The sequence below is a fragment of the Anser brachyrhynchus genome (assembly GCF_964034855.1).
Source record: "Anser brachyrhynchus genome assembly, chromosome: 5".
In the NCBI taxonomy this organism is placed as follows: Eukaryota; Metazoa; Chordata; class Aves; order Anseriformes; family Anatidae; genus Anser; species Anser brachyrhynchus.
Window position 1 is genome coordinate 5672516 of NC_137699.1, and position 21137 is coordinate 5693652.

General features: G+C 48.9%; 3 long non-coding RNA genes across 14 annotated transcripts in view; 1 reads left to right on the top strand and 2 right to left on the bottom strand.

Annotated features, from left to right (window-relative positions):
• Window positions 1-21137, top strand: part of LOC308195680 — a 56129-nt gene that overhangs the window by 23583 nt on the left and 11409 nt on the right. The window contains exon 2 of the long non-coding RNA XR_013951729.1: window positions 2069-2201. This is a non-coding gene — a long non-coding RNA (uncharacterized lncRNA). The remainder of the gene's footprint in view (window positions 1-2068; window positions 2202-21137) is intronic.
• LOC308195677 overlaps window positions 1-21137 on the bottom strand; it is a 72985-nt gene that overhangs the window by 18156 nt on the left and 33692 nt on the right. For all 12 annotated transcript variants that reach the window (XR_013951715.1, XR_013951716.1, XR_013951717.1 and 9 more), the window contains one exon: window positions 2047-2190. This is a non-coding gene — a long non-coding RNA (uncharacterized lncRNA). The remainder of the gene's footprint in view (window positions 1-2046; window positions 2191-21137) is intronic.
• Window positions 4721-6995, bottom strand: LOC308195678. Its single transcript, XR_013951727.1, has 2 exons — window positions 6738-6995; window positions 4721-5757 (listed from the first exon to the last, which is right to left on the bottom strand). It is a non-coding gene; the product is annotated as an uncharacterized lncRNA (long non-coding RNA).

A 21137-nucleotide genomic window follows, 5' to 3' on the forward strand; every position in this document is an offset into this window, starting at 1 on the left:
CCCCCAGCGCACTTGGTGTGCAGCCATGCAGCCCCAGGCTCAGGTCACGAAGCAAGAACTGCCCATTCCCCGACTCCCCAGGCAGGGCACTTCGTTCGCGCTTTCCTCCCCGCTAGGACCATCCCTGAAGGCTGATATTTCATTTCACCACGCTGCCACAACCCTCCATGACAGGGAGAAAATTTCAGTCGCTCGCCTCATTTGCTTGCAAACCTTTATAAATACCGCGACTAATAGCCTGGGTAAGTGGAAGATTAATTTCTATACCACCTGGCGGCAAGCTGTGGATTAGACTGTTGTCCCTCTTGTGGGTTTAATGTTCGAGGAGCAGAGCGCTCAAGTGCCCAGACAATCGGCCTCTTGTTTAAACAATGAGCTTATAGGTCTTGTTAGCCAGCGCTCTTAAATTTTCATTTTCTTCTGGTATGCAGCCTTGTGTGATGTGGAGAATTGCTTCGGTGCAGAAAGACTGTAAACCTGTTCAATTAAAGGAAATGCTCAGATCCAGCTGTTGGTGTCCCATGAATGCCAGTGGTCCTAGCAAAGTAAATAAGGCCGACACACTCCGCCCTTGGAACAGATATGAAGATTTGTGCCTTAATTCTCCTGAAAAAAGAGTCTTTGTTTGGAAGGGACCGTTAGTAAAAATAAGAGGAATGCAAAGGCTGATGCATAAAATACCCAGTTAGACAACGTCCTCTGCAGATAACAGTGAGGTCTCTATAGTATGAGTCTGGTAAAAGAGTGCTGTAAATATCACGTACAGTACAAGATCCTGTTACAGTTACAGAATTTTCTTGTAAATGCTGAATGCCTTCCTCTCTTGTGAAGAGACACATGTTGCAGATTAATTTATCCTATACTTTCACTTCCAAGAAACAGACTAACAAGCATAGCCATGGTGCACGCACACTTGCCGTGTGTGCAAGGACGTGCTTCGCACCATTTGGTGTGCATGTGGAGGGACCTTCTTGGTGCCTCTTCGTTTCGGGCTGGGTCAGTTGGTGACATGGCACTGCGGTTCCTCACAGGTGACAGAACGGTGTGGGGAAGGACTGGGTGGTCAGTTGGTTATGGCCGATGTCTTCATACAGGTCAGAATAGGTATTTTTATACAGATATATAGACAAATACACATTGGTAAAAGGTGCTTCTCCGGTTCCTGGTTGAGGAAGGGCTGTAGTAGTTTCAGCAGATGTTGAACATGCTTCATCCACCAGTACCTGGCAGCCTACCTAATGTCTCACAGAGGGGCTAAGAAGCTGAGACAGCGTCAAGGAAAGGAAGATGCTGGGATGGGGCAAGCCATAGGAAGAAACGCTGGGCCGTGGACCCAGGCTTCAGTTGGGTGGCACAAATCATGTAAATCATGTCCTACATCCCTGAGAGGCGGTGGAGCCTGGCACCCTGAATCAATGCCACAGAGTGGGGGCAAAATCTCTCATCTGCCACTGGGAAGCACCTGGGCTCCCCTCAAGGCATCCCTTCTCGTCTCCCTTTGCTCATTCCTGCTGTCTTGTCTCCCAGCCTCACTTTATTCCTTGTTTAAAAATTGTGAAACGGGGACCTTGGGCTCTCGTTTCAACTGCTGAGGTGGAACCACGTCTCTGAACGGTGCTTGGTGCCTGGCTGCACGCTGCCAGCAGCCTGTAGCTTGAGCTCCTGTGTCCTTGGTCTTCTGACTGTAAACAAAATACCGTTGTATTTTGGTTTACTAGCCAGGATTCTGGGGCACTAAGGGTGGCAGCTTGTCCTAAACACCCACTGCTGAACTGGAAAATGAAGCTCTCAGTTGTTAACTGGTTACTCCAAGCATCTTCTCTGCAGTCAAGCATCTATCTCCATCCTTCTATCTATGCATGTATGTACATACACACTTCATCTCTCTGTATATATGTTTGAAACAGCATTTATATAGGCATAGATGTGCATATATTTAAAAAAAAAAAAAAAGCTTGACTGTCTTGCCAGGTTGGGAAAGGGCTGTGGTGCTTTCAGTAGACACGGAAGATGCTTTGGCCCAACAGCCCCTGCTTAGCAGCTTACCTGACATTGGACTCTGTTTCAGGTGGCAGCTGAGCCCACGGCCTCTGCTGGGATTTTGTCTGAAGAATTCCCCTCTGCAGGGATGCAGTAGCCCAAATCAGCTGCTTCTGGTGGATGCTACAGCACTGACACACCTTTGAAGGCCTGTAAAGAAGGTAAGGAAGGTGTGAGCAAGTGGTTTGTCTTGCTGTCTGAGAGGGGCATGAATAACAGCAGCACAGGTGCCTTTGGTTTTGGATTTATTGTGAGTATTTGAAGTAAACGTTATTACTGGTCACAAGCAAGAGTTGTTCTGTTAATTAAACAGCAGGTAGTTTGAGATGCAGCATATTGTAGTATGTATTGGTTTTCTTTTGTCCAAGTTAAAAATGGCCAAAATGGAGAGGGCAGTGTGGTCCAGACGTTTAAGTGGTATTTTACCACTTAAACGGGGGCATGGCTGAGATAGGGCTGAAACCCCTCGTGCTTCCCGAAGATCTGTCTCTGTCTTTTGATCAACTGCTATTATAGTTGATTATATTAAAATCAAAAGTGTCCAAGCAAGTTGAGCCAAAGTGCCTGTGAGGCCTGGGCTCCTGACTGGGTTAGATGTGTTCTGGCCTTGTCCCCAAGCTAGCTCGCAGCTGAACATGACCATGATGATTTATTCATGCTTTTGTAAATGGTTTTAGTTGCTTACACTCAAAAGGTAATAAATCTTACTTTTAGGTCAAATAAAAATGACAGCTTCAGGACAGGATGGGCTACTGCAATCATATGTGATCCTTGTGACGGGGGAGCAGCAGGGGTCCTCTAGGTGTGGGGAGCAAGATGGTCAGGGCAAAGCTGGCCTCTGTCTCCACTGGGGTATAAAACGCCAGAGGGAAGGTTGCAGATCACCCTTGTAAGCTGTTACAGCCATGCGGCCACCAAGGTGCGCTGTAGGAGGTGACGTGACCATGAGACGGCGTGCAGCCGTGCTGCGGTTCCTTTCAACCACCTCAGCCCTGGTTCTGCACAGCCTGAGACTGAGGCACCATGCTCAGCAGAGTGCTGAGGCCAGCCCTGCCCCCAGCCTGAATTGCAGAAGTGTGGCTGAGGGTTTGGGTCAGGCCATAGCAACAACACCTGCAAAGGCGTCCAGATGAAGCAGTTGCAGGACAACACCCCACCACCTCCACTAATGACCTCTCAGCTCGCAAATTGCAGTACGGTACAGGGGGTGGGGACAAACGGGACAAACAACACCGCTCCAGTCGTCCAAAAAGCCGCTAGGGATCTGGGCAGGCTCCTGTTGCAGAGCAGTCAGACTGGCTGGCACCCCAGAAGGGGCTTCTTCATCCTGCGGACAGCTGCAGCGAGGCTGCGCCGGCACACACAGCCAGGCACAAGGGGGCTGGAGGGGAGCAGCCACAGACCCCCGGCGGAGGGCTGCCAGCACCCAGCAGCCAGCACAACAGGGACAGCACACAGCCCCCCAGCCCCCCCAGGGACAGCACACGCTGTGCCAGCGGGTTGTGGGCTGCAGCCACGGGCAGGGCCTGCAAGGAGCAGGGGTGGCCCCATCTGCAGGGGAGAAGGTGGGCTGGGGGCAGAGTACAGAGAAAGGGCAGGAGGAGAAAGAGGAGTAACGCAGCATGGAGCTGTGCGAAAACTAAGCCGCCTCAGCCAGAAAGTGACCCCCAACCATGTGTAACACACCCCACAGAGGTAGCATGCCACATAGCAGCCCCCAAGGGGCACACCCAGGACATGTAACACACGTGTCCCACCTATCAGCCATGGGGTGCACACCTGCCCCACCATGTGTGTGACAGTGTGAGCCTGTACCCCTGAGCTGTGCACTGCAGGCATGTGACACATGCCACCGTGGGTGTGACAGAAATGATGACCCACACATGGTACACACGGGGCAGCATCCCACAGGTACTGTGCCACACACCGGTGATGCCCTAACAAATGATGCACAGCCCAGAGACGTGACACAGTGCAAAGTTGAGAGAAACACCCAGAGCTCATGCATAACACTGCCAGACAGGTCTGATACTGCAACACGTGGTGCCTGATGTATGACACAGCCCACACATATGACACCACATGCATGATGCCACCCCACGTCTGACACCATGAGACATGCATGATGCCACCAGACACAGGATGCTGACCCACAGCACCAAACGTGCGATGCCCTGACATGCATGATGCCCGATACCACCCCGTCATGAGAAATGTATGATGCCATGGTATGTGTGATGCCACCCAAAGTACCACACGTCACATCATCCTACACCCAGGTGTGGAACACTGAAAGGCCACGTAATACAGACACAGGACACACTGCACCATCCCACAAACAACACACGACACAACTGGATGCACAGGAGTGGAAGACACATGAAGCACTCATGATATGTGGCAGACATGAGACACATGGGCACGGGAGGGGGTGCTAGTTACTTACCAGCTCATGTGTCACATCTCAATCACATTCAAATATGGGTACATATTTATTTCTGCATTATGTTATTTTTTCCTTTGTCATTTCATTTCCTTTCCGTCTTCTTTCTAGTTTGACAAGTTCACACACTTTGTACACTCATCTGTCAGCAGTTTTACCCACTGACCCATGTCAATCCTCATCTATACTTGTGAAAATTTCCTGTCATCAGTACATGTATTTTCTGCATTCCCAGCATCATTTTCCTCAATTTATTTACATCCTCCAAGAATAAAACCAGCCATCACTGACATCTGTTTAACATATTACCACCTTGCTGTTTGTCATAGTAGGAAGCAGTATACATAATCATAGTTTATATTCTTTAGCTTTCATCCTGTCGTTTGTTTGTTTTCATGGGCATAGCAAGTACTATTCTTAAACTGTTGGCTCTAGACTCTCTTAACTTTCCAGAGAAATTTAGTCCTGTGACACAAGCAGCTCATGTTATCTTCTGAGAGAATAGTTCAGTTCACTTTACTCTTTACACATAGATATAATGTTGTATACCCTCAAACTTGAATCGTGTTCTGGACCAAGTTGGATACTGACAACTCCGTTTCCTTCTCCCCCACCCTTTCTCTTTTATTTTCTAGTTATCAAAAATAAAGTTTGTTATTCATAGACTTGCTTCCCTGAGAAGTTTTGTATACCCCAACACTGATTGTACATCCAACCCCACTGTGCAGTTGGTGCTTTGCCTAAACACGTGTCAGTTTTCTGCTTCCACGTTTATTGATCAGGGTTGAGTACTTCCCAAGTTCAGTCACGCCTGGTTTCAACCCACCTTCTCCTCTCCCACCATTTCAGGCCAACCTGAGCTGCAATCCAGCAACGCCTAGCAGACGCCATGCCAGCCGTTGGCCCACGTCACCCGAGGCATGAGGTGTCTCCCCTTGCACTCACACTATTGAGCAGCACATGGTTGGCTCTGGAAGTCAAGTCCAAGTTGAGTGTGTAACCTTACTCCCCGGTGACAAAGCTCAGCTATTTCAGCTGCGAATGTGCTGTAGCCGCCAGGAGGTCGGTGGTGCAGGATTCCTGCTAAGAATAGCTTCGATTCAGAGGCTGGTCACGTAACATCTTCACACTGCTGCTGGCCACATGCACGTAGCAGACAAAGCGTCCGAACCCCCAGATTTTTCTGTCAGGGTTGTTGGCAAAGTAAGCTTGGCACAAGAATAGTGTTGTGATCCATCCGCCATAGCCTAAAACATTCAATTCCATAGGATAGGCTGTAGGAATAAAACCAGGCAAGCACCCTAATTAATATATGCTTCTGGGTGTTCTGCAGTAGGGTGCAGGCCTGAGCCCTGATGTACTGTGGTCAGAGTGACCAGAACCATCTGTACTTGCAAAGCTAACTCTGTACTTACCCAAGCATCACACAAGTTGCCTGCTGTACTCTGTTTGCCTGGTCTGAGGTACACGTGACAAAACATGCCTGGAGGCAGCAGACTGAGGAATAGGCCCTGGGAAATATCATCCCCCAGCTGATGTCCACATCTTAATTTTTGAGCAGGAGCTGCTGCCTGGATGCTTTCTTCTCTGCTCTCATCCCATTTCTGCAGCCTGCATCCCCAATTGAGTCATCCCAGTCAAGGCCATCACACTGGTCCTGGTCCATTAAGAAGTTGCTTAGCCTACCTAACACAAGCTAAGTACACTACCACCTTTGTCACAATAATACCGTCACCCATCTCATTTATCAGCCTACTCTTTTTCCTATACCAGGTCTATGCCCACTTTCTTTTCATCGTCTCACCTCAGTATTTGAGTTCACCGTTCTCCCATTTGCAAGTTCATCATAAAGCTGCTCTAGCCCCGACACGTGTCCAGAATCGTAACATCCTTGAGGTTGTCAGAGAAATTCCCCCTCCTCAAGTCCTGGCACGACCCAGTCCACCACTAGGCCCTGTCCCTAAGCAGCTGCTCACTCGTAGCTTGAGGCACCCACAGGCCCTGTTGACAGGAGCTGCATGTGGGGGAAAGCCCAGGCCCTCCCTTAGGGAGCCCCAAAACTGACTCACTGAACAACTACCAGCTGCCCCGTAAGGAGTACATGCTTCAGTGCCTGAGACTACCTCCATGCCATAGCAGTACGGTTACAAGTTAAACCCACATTACAGTAATACAGCAGGACAAGGTCATTTCCCCTAAGCTGTGTTGAGGACAGGGGAAAAAAATAACCAACACATTGGAGCATTTATCTTACCTGGAAAGGAAGTTATAAGCTAAGCCCCAGCTCTGGGTTTAGGCAGGACATCTGAGCCAGAATGATGGTGCTGGTGGGGGCCTGACACTTTGCTGGTGAAGGGTATTCACTGAAGGAGTAAACCCCCTGCACTGGTGACTGCCTTTCCCAAGACCCCCCCCCAACAGACCCACCGCAGCCTGCTGCCCCTCAGTACCAGCTCCCCAAAGCCTTTGAGCCTCACCGGTACCTAAGGTGCATGCAGCAACACCCACAAACCCCCACCCCCTCATTAGAGGATCACATCTCACGCCCATCAAGACATCACAGTGCCATCAAGACACCTGCTGAGCTACCCACTGCCATACCTTGAGTTTCTACCAAGTATTAAGTTTGACTCAACATCGCGTCTAGCCTTGAGTTGGGGCACATTAACAGTAGGTTTATGTTACACTAATGTAATACTCACTGTTTGTGCACAAGCGTTTAAGACCAAAGTCACAGAAATTGAGCTGAAGGGAATGGCACATTTATAGAGCAGGTTTGTTCTCATTTCCATCTGGCAAAGCCGTTGGCTGTCCTCAGCTTCAAACTGAGAGGACAAGCTGAAAGCGACCCGTTGGCCCCGTGACTGAGGTGTCCTCTTCAGGCAGTGCAGTTTGCCATCCCGATTACACCACACACAGAGCCTGCTTTCAGAGCTTTAAATGCACCTTGTTCTTCCAGGGTGTACACAAGTTTTGCTGGTTGGTCAACAAAGCTAGTGCGTACCTTGGTCCACCATCTGCAAGACCACTTTTAGTCCGGTGCTTTGCGTTGTGGCTAGTGAAGGTACTTTTCCTGACCTAGGAATAGCTTTGGACCAGCTGCTTTTGCTAAAAGAAAAGCTGGAAGATTTACTTTGCCCTCTTCCTTCCCCACGCATAGATACATAATATGTTCTGGCGCCTATGAGTACTTGAAACAAGAGATAATCGTTTGTCTTTATAGGCTGCATCAAATGGTGGATTTAAAACAGTTGGAAGTGTGCAGAGCAAGGATAGGAATGAGGAAACTTGGTTTGCCTCCTTGGTAACCAAATCTACAGCCCAGCAGGAGAACAGAGCATGATAATTGGGGAATTACAGCTGTTAGTCACAGAAAATATGCTGCAGTTGCGGGTCAGGGACCTGAGGTCATGGCACAGGAAGCAAAACTGTAATTTAGAGTCTGTGAGGAACTGAACTCCCTGCAAGCATTAGACTTATTGCTACTTATAGCATCTCTACACCTGTTTTCCAGGATGGAAGTCAAACAGACACCACCACAAATTAGGAACCAGCACCAAAGAAACAGCTTGTCTACAAGACTCTGGACGAGAACCATTTTTCAGAATAGGAAATGGGTATTGCATCAGTTCTGCTCATCAGCCCTCATCTTCTGCTGGCAGCCCGCTTTCTAAGCAGGACAGTTTAGGTGTGAACGTCTCATGAGGGAGATGCTCTCATGAGGGAGATGCCAAAACTCAGTCCAGAGTTCTTCTGGGACACGGCAGCTCCTGTAACTAGCACCGGTTATTACAAGAGGCATGGAACAAAGGAACAAGTCCCAGTGGAACAGGGCTTGGCCTGGAGACCTCTGTATTAAGCCTGAGCCTTAGTTTTGTGCAAGTGACAGCTATTCCTGAAGGGAAATAAGGGATGAGAAGTGAAGGATGAAGGACATGACAGGAAATACAAGCGTCAGAAGACAATACAATTTCTACTTTCCTAGTGTCCTTACTTCTTTCTGATTTATCACAAAAAAGCGGCAAACCCACTCAGGCACACAAGAGGGAACCCAACAGATATCCACAATATCAATAAAGCTATTCTGATGATCACTTGCCCAAAAGCCATTTAAAGGAAGCCAAGGAAGCAATGTCTTGATGCAGCTTGTGACTAAGACGCTTGCCAAGCACCTCTGTGAAGTGCTGTACCACTCCCTCCATTCGAGGGGAGCCGGTCCCATCCCAGCTGGGCAGGGTGTGCTGTCTGCTGTGCACCAGGAGCCGTTAGGTGGCTTCAGCTGTCCCCAAAGCATGGCAAGAGCAGCTCTTGGAGGCTGTGGTGACTGCACGCTGCCAGAGGTGGATTTCTACCTGGACAGACACCTTACAGCATTTTCCACATCACACGCCAAGGCAAGTCCTACATAGATCATGCCCAAAGCAACCTGAAAACTGGGCTCAGATTTCATTAAGAGCAGCTTTTCCAGACCTTGATGGCTGCAAAGTTTTGTTGCTCTTCCAATGAGTTTAAGCAATTCATAGCAGGTACATGTATTCACACTGTGCTGATATGCATGCCTCTTAGAAACACGAATGAATTAAAAATGTGTGCTTTACTTTAAGTTTTGATCCAGCTGACTCCTCACTCTGAATGGAATCCCTTACTGCTGTTACACTGGAGGTAGAGGGGAATTCTTATTTACGGCAGTTCTTCAGCCTCACCACCCTTGTCACATTTGGGTTTGGCTTTTCATCTAGACAAACCTTATTGACTGAAGTTTGTGTGTGTGGAAAAGCATCCTTCTTCTGCCCTTAAATCAAGTGACCTCAGAGGCACAGCACCATCTCTCAGAGCTGAGAACTGGAGCACAGGGGAACTTGAGGGAAGCTGCATTTGTTGAGGAACAGACCAAACACCCACTGCACCCGGAGGCCAACTGAGAGCTGGAAGCCTCTCTTGCTCTTGCTGAGGCCCCTGAAGGCCCGCACCTGTACAGCGCAAGCATACAGCTCAGAGCCAAGGCGATACCCAGAGACCTCAGGCATAGGGCATAACTCCTTCAGGTGTTAATAACATTAATAACCAGAGTCCAGCATTCCCTTGCCCTATCGGCTAGCAGCCTTGACTTCCACCTGAGCCAAACTCATTCTTTCCGCAGCAGAGCAGCTATTAATACCTTCCGACTGCCCAGCACGGCTTGCTGACCAGTAGCCAGGCCTCTCTAGTTCTCCTTGAAGGCTGGCGGCACACCGTGCAGATCAACTAATTCCAACTATTTTGGGCAGGAAGGTATTTCAGTGCCCTAGGCCCTCGGACTGCCCTATGCCAGCCTCTGTTTCAAGGTGATATTTTATGAGTTCACTCACCCATCAGTTGGGTCAAGCATCACAGCAAGAGCTCTGAGGTAAGCAAGCCACCTGGGCTTGGGGGGTTAAGACCCATCCCCCCATACTCTGCCAGCTGTCTGGATGTCACTTTTTTCCTGACAAGTGGCAATTGCCTATCATCAAGAAAAGGAAGAGACTAATTTTCCTCTCTTTGGCAAATTCTCCAGGAGCTGTGCCCCAGAGTTACCTGTCAGACCAATTTGTACTCAGGTCAGGGTCTGGGGAAGTCATGCCAGGTGCTGGATGAAGACGACCTTCCTGCTCCGTTAGTAGACTGGCCAAGGCAAGTTGGCTCCCACTCTACTCAGAGGACAACCTGTGCAGGCATTGACACAACCCGGGACACAATTTATTCATGTTAATGAGAAAGAGTAGCCGAGATGCACCTCTGTCTTGCATGCTTCTCAACATTACCACTTAGCTACAAAAACAATATCTGTTCTTTTAAGACCTGCTAGGGAAGGTTATTCACATCTTGGAGCCCCACGCAGTGCCTTGCCCAAGAAGCGCCTACACCCACTCGTTTTCTTGCTCCAGGGAGCTATGGGTTTGCGAGGCTTTGGTGCGGTGCAGCCAGTACATCCCAGTAAAGTTTCAAGTCCATCCCAATAGTGCCAAGTACTCAATGCCATTTTTAGCACGTGGAATAAGTATTTAAGGATGGATCCTTCCCCAAATAGTTCCTAGACAAGAAGAGCCAATCAGCAGCTGTTTCTCTGGAAAAATCTTTCCCTGCACTACCAGCACTCCGTATGGAAGCAGAAAGACACTAGTTCTGACCCATAAACAGGTCAGATGACACCGCTAAATATACCTGGGACTATTAGCGCTAGCGTCTTCCTTCCAGTCTGCCTCCCTTCTTTGGGGTGGGCAGCTACAGCACCGTAAGTGACACCGCCCCTGCCCCAAGATGCAGCTTTCGTTTCAACACCACATGTGGATGAATATGGGGAGGGGGGGGGGGGGAAAGAAGCAGCAACATGAAATGTGGAAAGTAATACAAAAAGCTTCTGGGATATTAATAGCATGTTGAACTAATAAGACGCAGTCAAGGCTATGAAGTTTCTGTAACACCACAGCAGCTGCCACTGTGAAGTAAGAGACTGTAGAGTGGATCTGTGTTTACAGCAGTCATCCGAAAGCCTGGGTGTGTAATTCCAAATCAGAATCCCCACCAACACAAATACATTAAAAGCAGACAAAAAGCTCCTGTAAACCCAATAGGCACAATAGCTAGATTTCCATAAGAAATCATTCATACCATTACATGTCTTCTCCCAGATGGGTTATGAGCCTCACTGGACAGAGCATGGAACCGAAGCTCTTGCTGGGAGCAGGCTGCACTGCCAGCCCACATCCCACATCCCTTCCAGCCCTCTGCATGGCTTGGAAACCCTGCTGGGACCAGCCCCTTCAGCATAAGGAAGTCTGCCCCATAAGATTTTATGTTAGCTAGGGACAGGTTTAAAAAAATAAAATAAAATCACACCAAAACTACATACACATTTTCTTTTTACATATACTTATAGACAAAGTTGGTTTCTCTGTCAAGAGGTGAGTTTGGGCTTCTGTTTCCTTCCCAAGTCTGATTCTTGAGACCAGAAGCTCCTTCAGCTAGTGTCAGCCCTGCTTCAGCTGCCTCCTGAACTGGGAAACCAACACCGGCCACACGCGGGGAGCAAACCAACTGCATGGAAGAGGAATGTCAAGGACCAAGTTCCCACCTCTGAAGGTAGACAACATGTTTCTTCAGAAGCGTCATCGCCTCGCTGTTCCTTTTAGTGAGAGGCCAGCCATGGGGAGGTCCCAATGCAGGCCCTGCGCAGACTGCTGGCACGGCTGAGCATGTGACAGGCAGTCACTGCCTACACTTCAAGGGCTGACTTGCTGTAAGCAATCCTCCAGAGCTAGGTCTACCCTTGAGCTTTTGCTTTGGCACGAGCAGGGGGTGGCAGCCTGAGACAGGCTGTCAGGTGTTTGATGTGCTCCCCCCAGCCAGGCAAGACCCTCACCGTGGTTACACCTAAGTACAGTGCAGGTGCTTGGCCCCACCGCCTGGCAAGCCGCTGTCAGACCTCGCTACAGCCTCAGATTCTCCCACCAGCTTCAAAGACTTGCTGTACATTTCAGAGACACCAAGAACTCATAGCGAAGTAGAGCAAAGATTCTTTTGGACAAAACCCTCCCCTTTTGGACAGCTCTGTACTGAGTGTTCAGATGCTTCGGCCTTGAGAGCCTTTACCAAGTAGGCTGGGGATGGACAGATGGACAGACACACACCCCGGTGGGAGCCTCGGAGACCAGAAGGACCCCAGCGCAGAGAACAGGCCCCAGGCAGGCATGTCGCCACACAGCCTGGGACGAGCCTACGGCACTCACTGCACACGGCGGGCATTCCCTGTCACTGCCACCTGCGAGGTAGCACATGCTCAGCCAGCTCTGCCATGCCTCCTGTGCTCAAGAGCCACCCGTGGGCTTCAACATGTCACCACGGCCTAGCAGAAGGCTGGAAAGAAAGACGTGACCGAGGCCCCCCTCACAAAGCACAGCACCAGTATTCAGCAAGCCCTGTGAAATGGGGGAGAGAACTGACTGCGCTACAGACATGGTACCTGCCACGTTAGGAAGAGAGCTGTGGCTGGAATAGCCAAGTACCATTATCGCCCATAAACATTACAGCTCTGGGCAAGGACCATGATCCCAGCACAGAGGAGCAGATATACTTCTGTATTATATTAATGTGTGTGAGTAGATGACCACAGTCTCTGTACCAGAGGACTGCAGTCAAAACCAACACGATCCCCGTTAATTATCCCCTTGATAAGCAGCGGCTCTGAGTCATGGAAAGCCCTTGCCATGGTTCACAACTCCAGTGAGAGCTCTGAACCCTTCCTGGGCAGCAGCCCAGTGTTAGAGAGCAAGATATCAAGAAACAAGTGTTATTTTGGTAAGAAAGCTTTAGAGAATAGCCAGTTTTGTGAGCTTCTTTTAAGCTTTAGCCACAGGAATGGGAAGTTAAGTAAGGTAACTACTGTTACGACAGTTATCTAATGGAAGAGACAGGTGACTTGAAGAGAGCATTGCAGGTCACAGTAAAATTCCACCACGCTTTGTTAGGTGTGTCCCATTACTTCCAGTAGAAGTTAGCCAAACAGTTGAAATCAGGTGTGCAGAAAATGAATTTAACAGTACTACCGAGTGGAAAAAGGATGGCAAGTACAGAAGTTTCCCATGAAATATCTGTAGAAGTCTGAAGCTACTTTGGAGCTCTTACACCCTGCAGGAGTCTTTCAGGCTTCCCACACACTTTGAGGAGATCTGGGGTGCTGGTGCTGGCACTTCATGCTCCATTTGGGAGCAAACAATTTCTGTTGCACAAAGCTGCTAGAACTGACTTTAAAGCACACTTTTGGGCTGTGAGCAACGCTATCCAACCCACCGTAAGTGCTGCTGATAGAGCCATGAAAGTAATAGTACAGCCTATCCCCACCCCCCCCAAGTCCTGCTACAGATTCAGCGGCTGTTTGTGTTGCATGTGAACAAGACAGCTTCAGTTCCCTCAGCAAGGCCAGAAGGCAAGAAGGAAGAGGAAAACCAGGATGCGATAGATACCATACAACTTGACCATCAGTAGATAAAGTTACAGCCCTGTTAAGAGCTGCTCAAGCCCAGGCAATCCTGCAGACAGCCACAAGCTTCTAGGGCTGCTGGTTGGGGATTGCCAACAAACAGTCAGTCACACTGACATGCAGTACGCAGCCCATCCTATTTGCACTACCCAGCTCCACCAAGGGAAGAAGCACAACGCACAGCAGCCCATTTGCAACAGGAGACTTCAGAGGCAGAACACAGACCAGAACCTTGTCGGGGATCCTTTACCCCGTTCACATGCAGAACCTGCAGAGACCAATTCACTTCAACCCCACTTCGGACAGGGAGAGAGGGGTTTGAGCACCAGCCTGAAGACAAAGCTCCCCAAGACCCAGCACCTGCAAGCATCCCCACTCAGCCCAGCACCTGCTGGCCCTGGCCCTTCCTCCCCATACCAGCCAGAGGTGCAGCCCTCACCGAGGCAGCTCTTGGGAGCCTTCCCAGGGATTACACACACAGCAGGGAGACCAGCAGCTCTGCACTGCATCAGGACACGCATATACAGGCTTCAAGGCACACTGCTGTCAGGAAAACAGCAGCTTCCCACAGCAATTTATACCATCTGCTAAAAGGTAAGCGCAGTCTGTGCTCTACGTTCGATCGTTTGCTACCTGAGCACCACACCAAGACCATTCTCTAGAAGCAGACCAACTCTGCCACATTTTTCCCCCCCACTGTCAGTAAAGAGAGGGGTGCTCTACACAGAGGACAAGTGAGAGCCTAAAGCAAACCTACGACCAGTTCCCTCACTGTCCGCATCCTCCCCTTACTGCAGGGAAAGAAAATGCTGCAAAAACTGGAGCTGTGCTGTGATCCCACGCTTGTCTGCAGCCAGGTGGAAGCAAGGCATACGGCGCCGTGAGGTGAGCTGTGAGGACATGACAGAGATAGGAAGAGACGCTGCTGCGGCCCCCAGGGCTTTCTCAGCGCATCCTGTCACCCAGCGTAAGCATCACAGAGCAAACAGCCCGCTTACCTGAGCTGGGCACTCAAAGTGGTCAATCAAGCTCCAACATTAAATTAACAAACACTTGCCTGGGCACAAAGTTAGTAGCACAGAAGTAGGCCAGGTGGTCATTATATTGGCACCCAGTTTCAGCTGGAAAAAGCTAGCAAGACCAGAGAAGAAAGTATGTTTTACAGTTTCCAGGCTGGAGGTGTGTTAGGAAAATTTGTACTCCTTTGTTCAAGGCAGGTTCAGCCACAGTGAGAGGGCCCAAAAACAGGTTTTCTCAGCTGATTCTTCCAAGCAATGCCTCTTGCCAATTGTAAGTGCCATCTGAATACCCCAAGTCTTTGCACAAGACTTCTAATACAGAGTTAAATGTTATAATACCCAAACTTATCTGATATGGTCATCTGTGACATTATCAGAAACAACTGAATAGGATGCCACGTGGAATTTCACGCAGAGCAGCTGTTGGTAATGCCATTCTGACTAGACAACATTAAGATTTTAGACCTTTACAGAGACGTATTCCTACCTCTGGTTGCAGACGGGGGGACACTTCACCACCCCCACAGCAGCGGGGAGCCAGGGGGTGCTGTGCCCAGGTGAGGGGCTCCCGTCCACCCCAGGGAAGGGAGCTCCTGCTGCTGCTCCGTGCAGCTGCCAGGACAAACACCGGCACTGTGCTCACACCTGCACAACAAGGGCAGTGGAAGTTAAAATCCCTTCCCACCGGGCTGCAGTGCATCCTCCCCACCCATGCAGCACCGTGGCAGAACTGAAGCTCAGGCTTGTAGTTCTCAGCTACATTGGTTTTACTAATCAAACCATTGTTCCTTCAATACATTTACTTTCACCCACGGGTGATTTAAGCACATAAACCTTTTCCTGTCCTGCATTCACAGGAATCAACTTAATCAGCAGAATCCAATTACAGAAAGTCTTAAACTACCTAAGTAAAACAGGTAACAAATTTAAATCCTAGGTACAATAAACTTGAACCAATGTAAGTCATGAACTAAAATAGCAGTTGGAAGCACAGGTAACAGCCAGCAAGGAAGCGATACACACAAGGAAGTGAGCCGAATGGTCAGGTGAATGAGCAACAAGCAGGTCACAGAAGCGATACTGGCAGAATCATTTGCAATGTTGGTACTTAACCTACACACACTGAAGTCAAAGATTTGCTTACTCTACCACTGTGTCAGGGGTCAGTAACATTGCCATTTCAGTTCTCTTCCTCCAGCATGATCCCTGCACTGGGAAACCTGTGTGGTCTTGTACCAGTGACCATCAGTATGGGGCAACTTCTCCCTCCTCTTTTACTGTATCCATCTTCCTGGGTTTTAAACTTAGGCTTCCCACCAAGAGCAGGGAACTTCCTAGCTGTCACAACAGCCCTAATCCAGGGAAAAGTTATTTTATTGCTTTAAGTACCATGCAGTGTGAAAGCTTCGTGAGAGATGGGGTTGTATGCAGAAAGAAGTCTTGGGAAGAAGAGGATGGATTGTACCTAAGGTCAGGACCCAAAGGGATCATTCCCTCATCTCTGAGGTTCCCAGAATTAGCTGGCTGTGAAGGCAGCCAACGTGCTCACTGCACAATGGAGCTGGTGATCAGCACACCTGCCCCTTTTCTTGAGCCCCCAGCTCCTTCTGGCTGAGCAGGACTCCCCCACCAGGGACTTACCACTTATTTCCACATTCCTGCCAGCACGGGAGAAGCAAGGAGACAGAGGGGCTGCTTGCCTGGAATTTTTGCTCACTGCTTCCATGGTGCACTAACATCCCAAACAATACCAGAGCTCTAGCAGATTTTTTTCAAAGTCTTAACTCAAGAAACCTTAACACCCCCAAGCAGCTAAGAAAAGGGCATTGGCTCATGCCACCCACCACTGAAACAGACACCTCTAGGCTGGAACAGAGCAGCTGTATGACACCATGCAGCAACACTTCACAGCATCTAAGGGTAGAAAGCAATTAACCTTTGGCTGAATCCCCTTAGCTCCAAGTTACAAGAAACATTTGTTCTGTTTTCTTCTCCGCTCCCCCCAAGCCTGCACAGCTCTGCTCTTCTCATTAGCTTGCTGCCCAGGCTGCATTCTGGATCCCCAAACTGAGAATAATAGCCCTCAAATTAATGGGCTGTTTTTTTCAGATATTAGCTTTGGGTCTCCTTGAGATTAGTCTTTTTTTTTCCTAGATCTAATTGAAACTTTGCACTATTTTCTATGCTTACACAGAAGATTCATCTTCAGGTCCTCACCTATGGCAGAGCAGAGATTTGGGTCTGCCGCCTACATTTTGAAAGCCCAGGAATTATAGAGCCAGACATCCCCTAGGTTTTAAGGTCTGAATAAACATCTTGTATAGCACAGGCAATGAATGAATTACTTAAAATAGGAGGTAGATAAATGAAGTGTACAAGTCCAAATGTGTCTTACACATCAGGCAAGATTCCACCTCAGCACATACTTCCAGCTTTACCTGCCTTGTAAACCAAGATGAGCTGGTTCTCTGGCTAAGACCACCACCTAAGATCCACTGGTGAGTCCTGCCCTTGGAGGACCAGTATCTCTATTATCTAGGCTCCCTCTAATCAATGCAAATCACACAGACAACTCTCATGCCACATCACCAGGACCATCTCTGTGTGCCCAGTCCTTCCTTCCCCCACAGAGAAGGATTGTTCCCGCACTGTCCTAAGAAGTGTAAAATTCCCCACGGTTTTCACATTTTACAGCATGCAAGTCATGGACTGAAGTCCAGCTAGTTCCTAGTCAACATCAAGGAGGAAGGTGTATTAAGAGACCTTAAGGGGTTACTTCACACAAAGCAAAAGATAGGTGCCTCTCGGCATGGCTACAGGCTCACACCAAGACACGGTCACAGGCAGCAGGGCTCCCTGCGCCTGGCCACCCCATGTCCCCTTGGGCCCCCGGGCACCATGGGCCTTGTGTGAGGTACCCACCCAGAGCAGCAGCACCACCAAGGTGCTGCCAGCACTTCACACCCAGGAGAGGTGCTGCAAGAGTAGATTTAAGTGTAACCAGCACCCTTCAACGCCCACCATGGGTCTGGTGTCACGTTCAAACGTGAGCTGGTTGCGTTCATCTTCTCCAATACCTGAAGTCCCTTTTGTCTTAGCTATCTACGTGAAGGCTGTTCTAACACTCCTCTTGGGGGGGGCATGTGAGGAGGCAGAAAGCAAAATGAAGAGACTGAAGAACACCGTGCTATCCTTTAGGAGTCGCCTCAGGAGTGAGGCAGGCAGGAATAGCCCTGTGCTGCCCACGTGCCGCCGGTGGGCTTACAGGAGAAGGAGCCCATGAACCCCCCACGTTCCAGGCAGCTGAGCACCCGGGATCGTTTTCACAGTTGAGGAAACTGTTTCACCTCAGCCCCCACAGACTGACCTTGGCAGAGCACAGGAAGCTTGCACATAGCAGCCATGTTTCTGCCGTGAGTAATGCAGCACTCTAAGTTCACGCTCTGTTTTGTTGGTGGAACAAACATCTTGTTATCACGTGAATAGGACATGGGGGGGACCAAACCACATGAGAATGTGGTTATCGATGAAAGTTTAAGTCCGTTTTAACACAATCCTTCTACCCACGGAATGTCATCATTTTGTGCATCTTCTTGTCTTTCCCGCATAGTTTGCAATTATACACACAACCACATTTTCCAGCATGCTGGCCGCCAAGTACATAATTCTCAGGCTGAAACAACATACGCAGGACAGCATCTTCATCCAAAACTACTGGGCATGGATCTTGATTGCTCACAGCTCAGCTAAAGGGAAGAAGGTGAGTGGCTCTACGCTTACAGACAACATACGTTGCCTTACACCAATGTCTTCCTTCCTGTTTTGTCAAACCTACTGCATAAACTCAGAGCTCATCTCTTTGAGCTCTGCAGTTCAGGTTATAAACCCAGCACACACCTGACTGTAGCAGGAGTCCATTGCATGCTGCTGACCAGCAAGGAAAGGAAGAGCACGCTGGGACAGCCAGAAGTGCCAAAAACTGCTCAAATACCTGCTGCCTTGACCAGGCAGCTTGGTTAGAAATTAAAAGTATTGCACTTAATGATTTGTAGCTAAATAAATTGCATTTGTTTCATCTCCTAACTGGAGAGAGCAACCCTCCAGTCTTGCAAGTACAGACTAACACCTCTGTGTTAGTGAGGAGAAAGATTCAAGAGTCATCTGTGTCCTGGAAGTGCTCCAGGACTGCACACCTACACCCTGCAAGGCTTGCGTTCCTCTCTTAGCAGAGACAGCAGCTTCAGCAACTAACTGGGCTGAAAACATGGAAATCAGGCCAGGTACCTTACCTCTACTACAGTCACACCTGTAAGCAATTTAGATGCCCTCTGAGATGTAGCAGCTCCTGGAAATAAGAGCTAACAGGTTGGGCCACGTAAGCTGTAACCTGGCGGGAGGGGACAGTGAAATTCTTGAAGGGTAAGAGAGCTTGAGTTCAGGAGAGATGCCTGCTTTTCTAATGAGAAAATGTGCCTGTTTCTAGCCCAGATGGGCCAGGCTTATATTTAAAAGCCTGAATCTAGAGCCAGTGACAAGATTGTTCAATATCTCCCTGCAGCAGAGCAAAGTGAAAGCATTACAGACATTTAAGTTCGTTAGGCCTGAAACTCTTGGGCCATTTGGCATTAGAAGGATCTACAGACAAAAGGAGAAGTAACACATTAAGAAGAGCATAGTATCAAAGTTCATATAGCTCATGGCTTTGCGCATTCTCACAGAATTAACACATCCACATGCATTAAACGGGTGGATGTATAAATAGAGCCTATCTTTGGCTGCATTAATACCATGCTCATTAGTACCAGTAGTGTTCACAGGCAACCCTTTTCTCCAGTCTCTTCTATGGTGCAACATACTGAACCGTACTAAAGTTTAGTCTATAGGCAGATGCTTCCAGCAGAGTAGCTGAAGCTTTTCCCTTTCAAAACATCCCTATGCTGAGTTCAGAAGTGCAGGACCACCTTGCTAAGGCCCAGTACTCTCAAGGAATTTGGGAGCTAAGCCAGGAGCTCCTGTAATGAGGAGGTCAAGAGTGACTGATAGTTTCTTACCCTCTGAAACACCAGGTAGGGATCAGTCAGCAGTGCTCAGGCAGTGGGCATGGCACAAAACCCCACAACCTGAAGGATGCGCCTGGGCAGGCAGGCTGTACGTGGAGGGTGAGCAGCACCACACACCTGCCACTGTCAGAGGTTCTGCAACGCTTCAGGTGATATCGTGGGACCACAGCTCTCAAGTATGGGAGCAGGATGACTCCTTGTATGCACTCAGATCTCCATGGTCCAAGTTATCACAAGGCAAAGACAAGGCATCCCCTTGCAGCTGGTCCTACCTGGCAGGGGAGCCTCGGCACGGATACCCTGCCTGTGCTTCCTGCAGGCCCCGGAGCCTCGAAGCAGCCTTCCCCAAGATGGGGTGAGACAGCACAAGTCCCATGGTTATGCTCACCCTAGCCTATGGCTTCCCCTGCATCAGTCACACACAGCACAGGCTTCCCCAGCTCACCCCAGGCACACAGTATTTTTGCTGTTGTGAAAAGAGAGAAGCAAAATAAGAAATGCATTCAGCCCAGTGCTTGGCAAAGCCAGGAGTGAGAGCACACGTATTGAGAACTTAGTGCAGAACTAGCATGCAATAAGCAACTCCAGCGAGCTCATGGAAGATCTGTCAAGCATCCTTTCATTCCTGCCCTCAGATGGGCAGGTGCAGGCAGTAAGGCAGGAGTGCAGAAAGAAACTCTTAGCCCTCCAGACGGTATCGTCTCCAAAGCTGATATTACAGCCAAATAACACAACCCATATACCAGCCTTCTTTTGTCTGTCATCATTCTTGCCTTATTGTCCTGGGCTTTGCTTCGTTTGCTGCGAGCGGGCATGCTCAGCTTCTCAGCCACATGCCAGCAAACGCGCTGGCACGCTGCCCACCCTAAGCACCGTGTAGGCAGGATGGCGCCTCCAATACTTAAAACAATATTTAATGTTTTACATCATGGTGGGGCTGCAGATTATTTTCTAAATCCATGAAGTAACAGTGGATCAGCATGGGGCTTGCTAATGTTGCACCAGGAAGTAATGCATGAGGGGAAGAGATTAGTGTGGAGAACATGAAATTGTAGTCGGCGTTAGCTACAGAATAATGCACAGCATTTGATAACCTGCTCATCCCAGGCTCCGCAGGGCATTTAACGGCAGACTCAAAGGAAAGCACATATGGAAGGAAGTCTGCAAAAGCAGAAGATAGATCTCAAAAAAACACATTACAAAAAGATCAAGAAAGATCTTGGAAGAAAGTTTCTTTGGGAACTGCTAAATATTGGCAGGGACATTGCTTTCAGAAGAGGGGTTGCAAATGCAAGTTCAAAGCCTTAAAGATAAGCCTGTTTCTCATGCACAATGGCAATTCAATGACAAACAGGGAATGATACTCTCCAGTTGAGGCTAACACATGCCACAGACCTTTCTGGTAACCTCAGGTTTGTGCTTACAAAGTACTTACAGGTTTGTTTTGTGCCACTAGTGCTAAAAACCACCTGAAGTCTTGAGCCAATACCATGGCACTGAAGTGATTAAGATGGTGGTATGAAGTGTTAGAGTTCAAGAACAATATCATAAGAGAAAATGAATTTGTTAATAGGAGA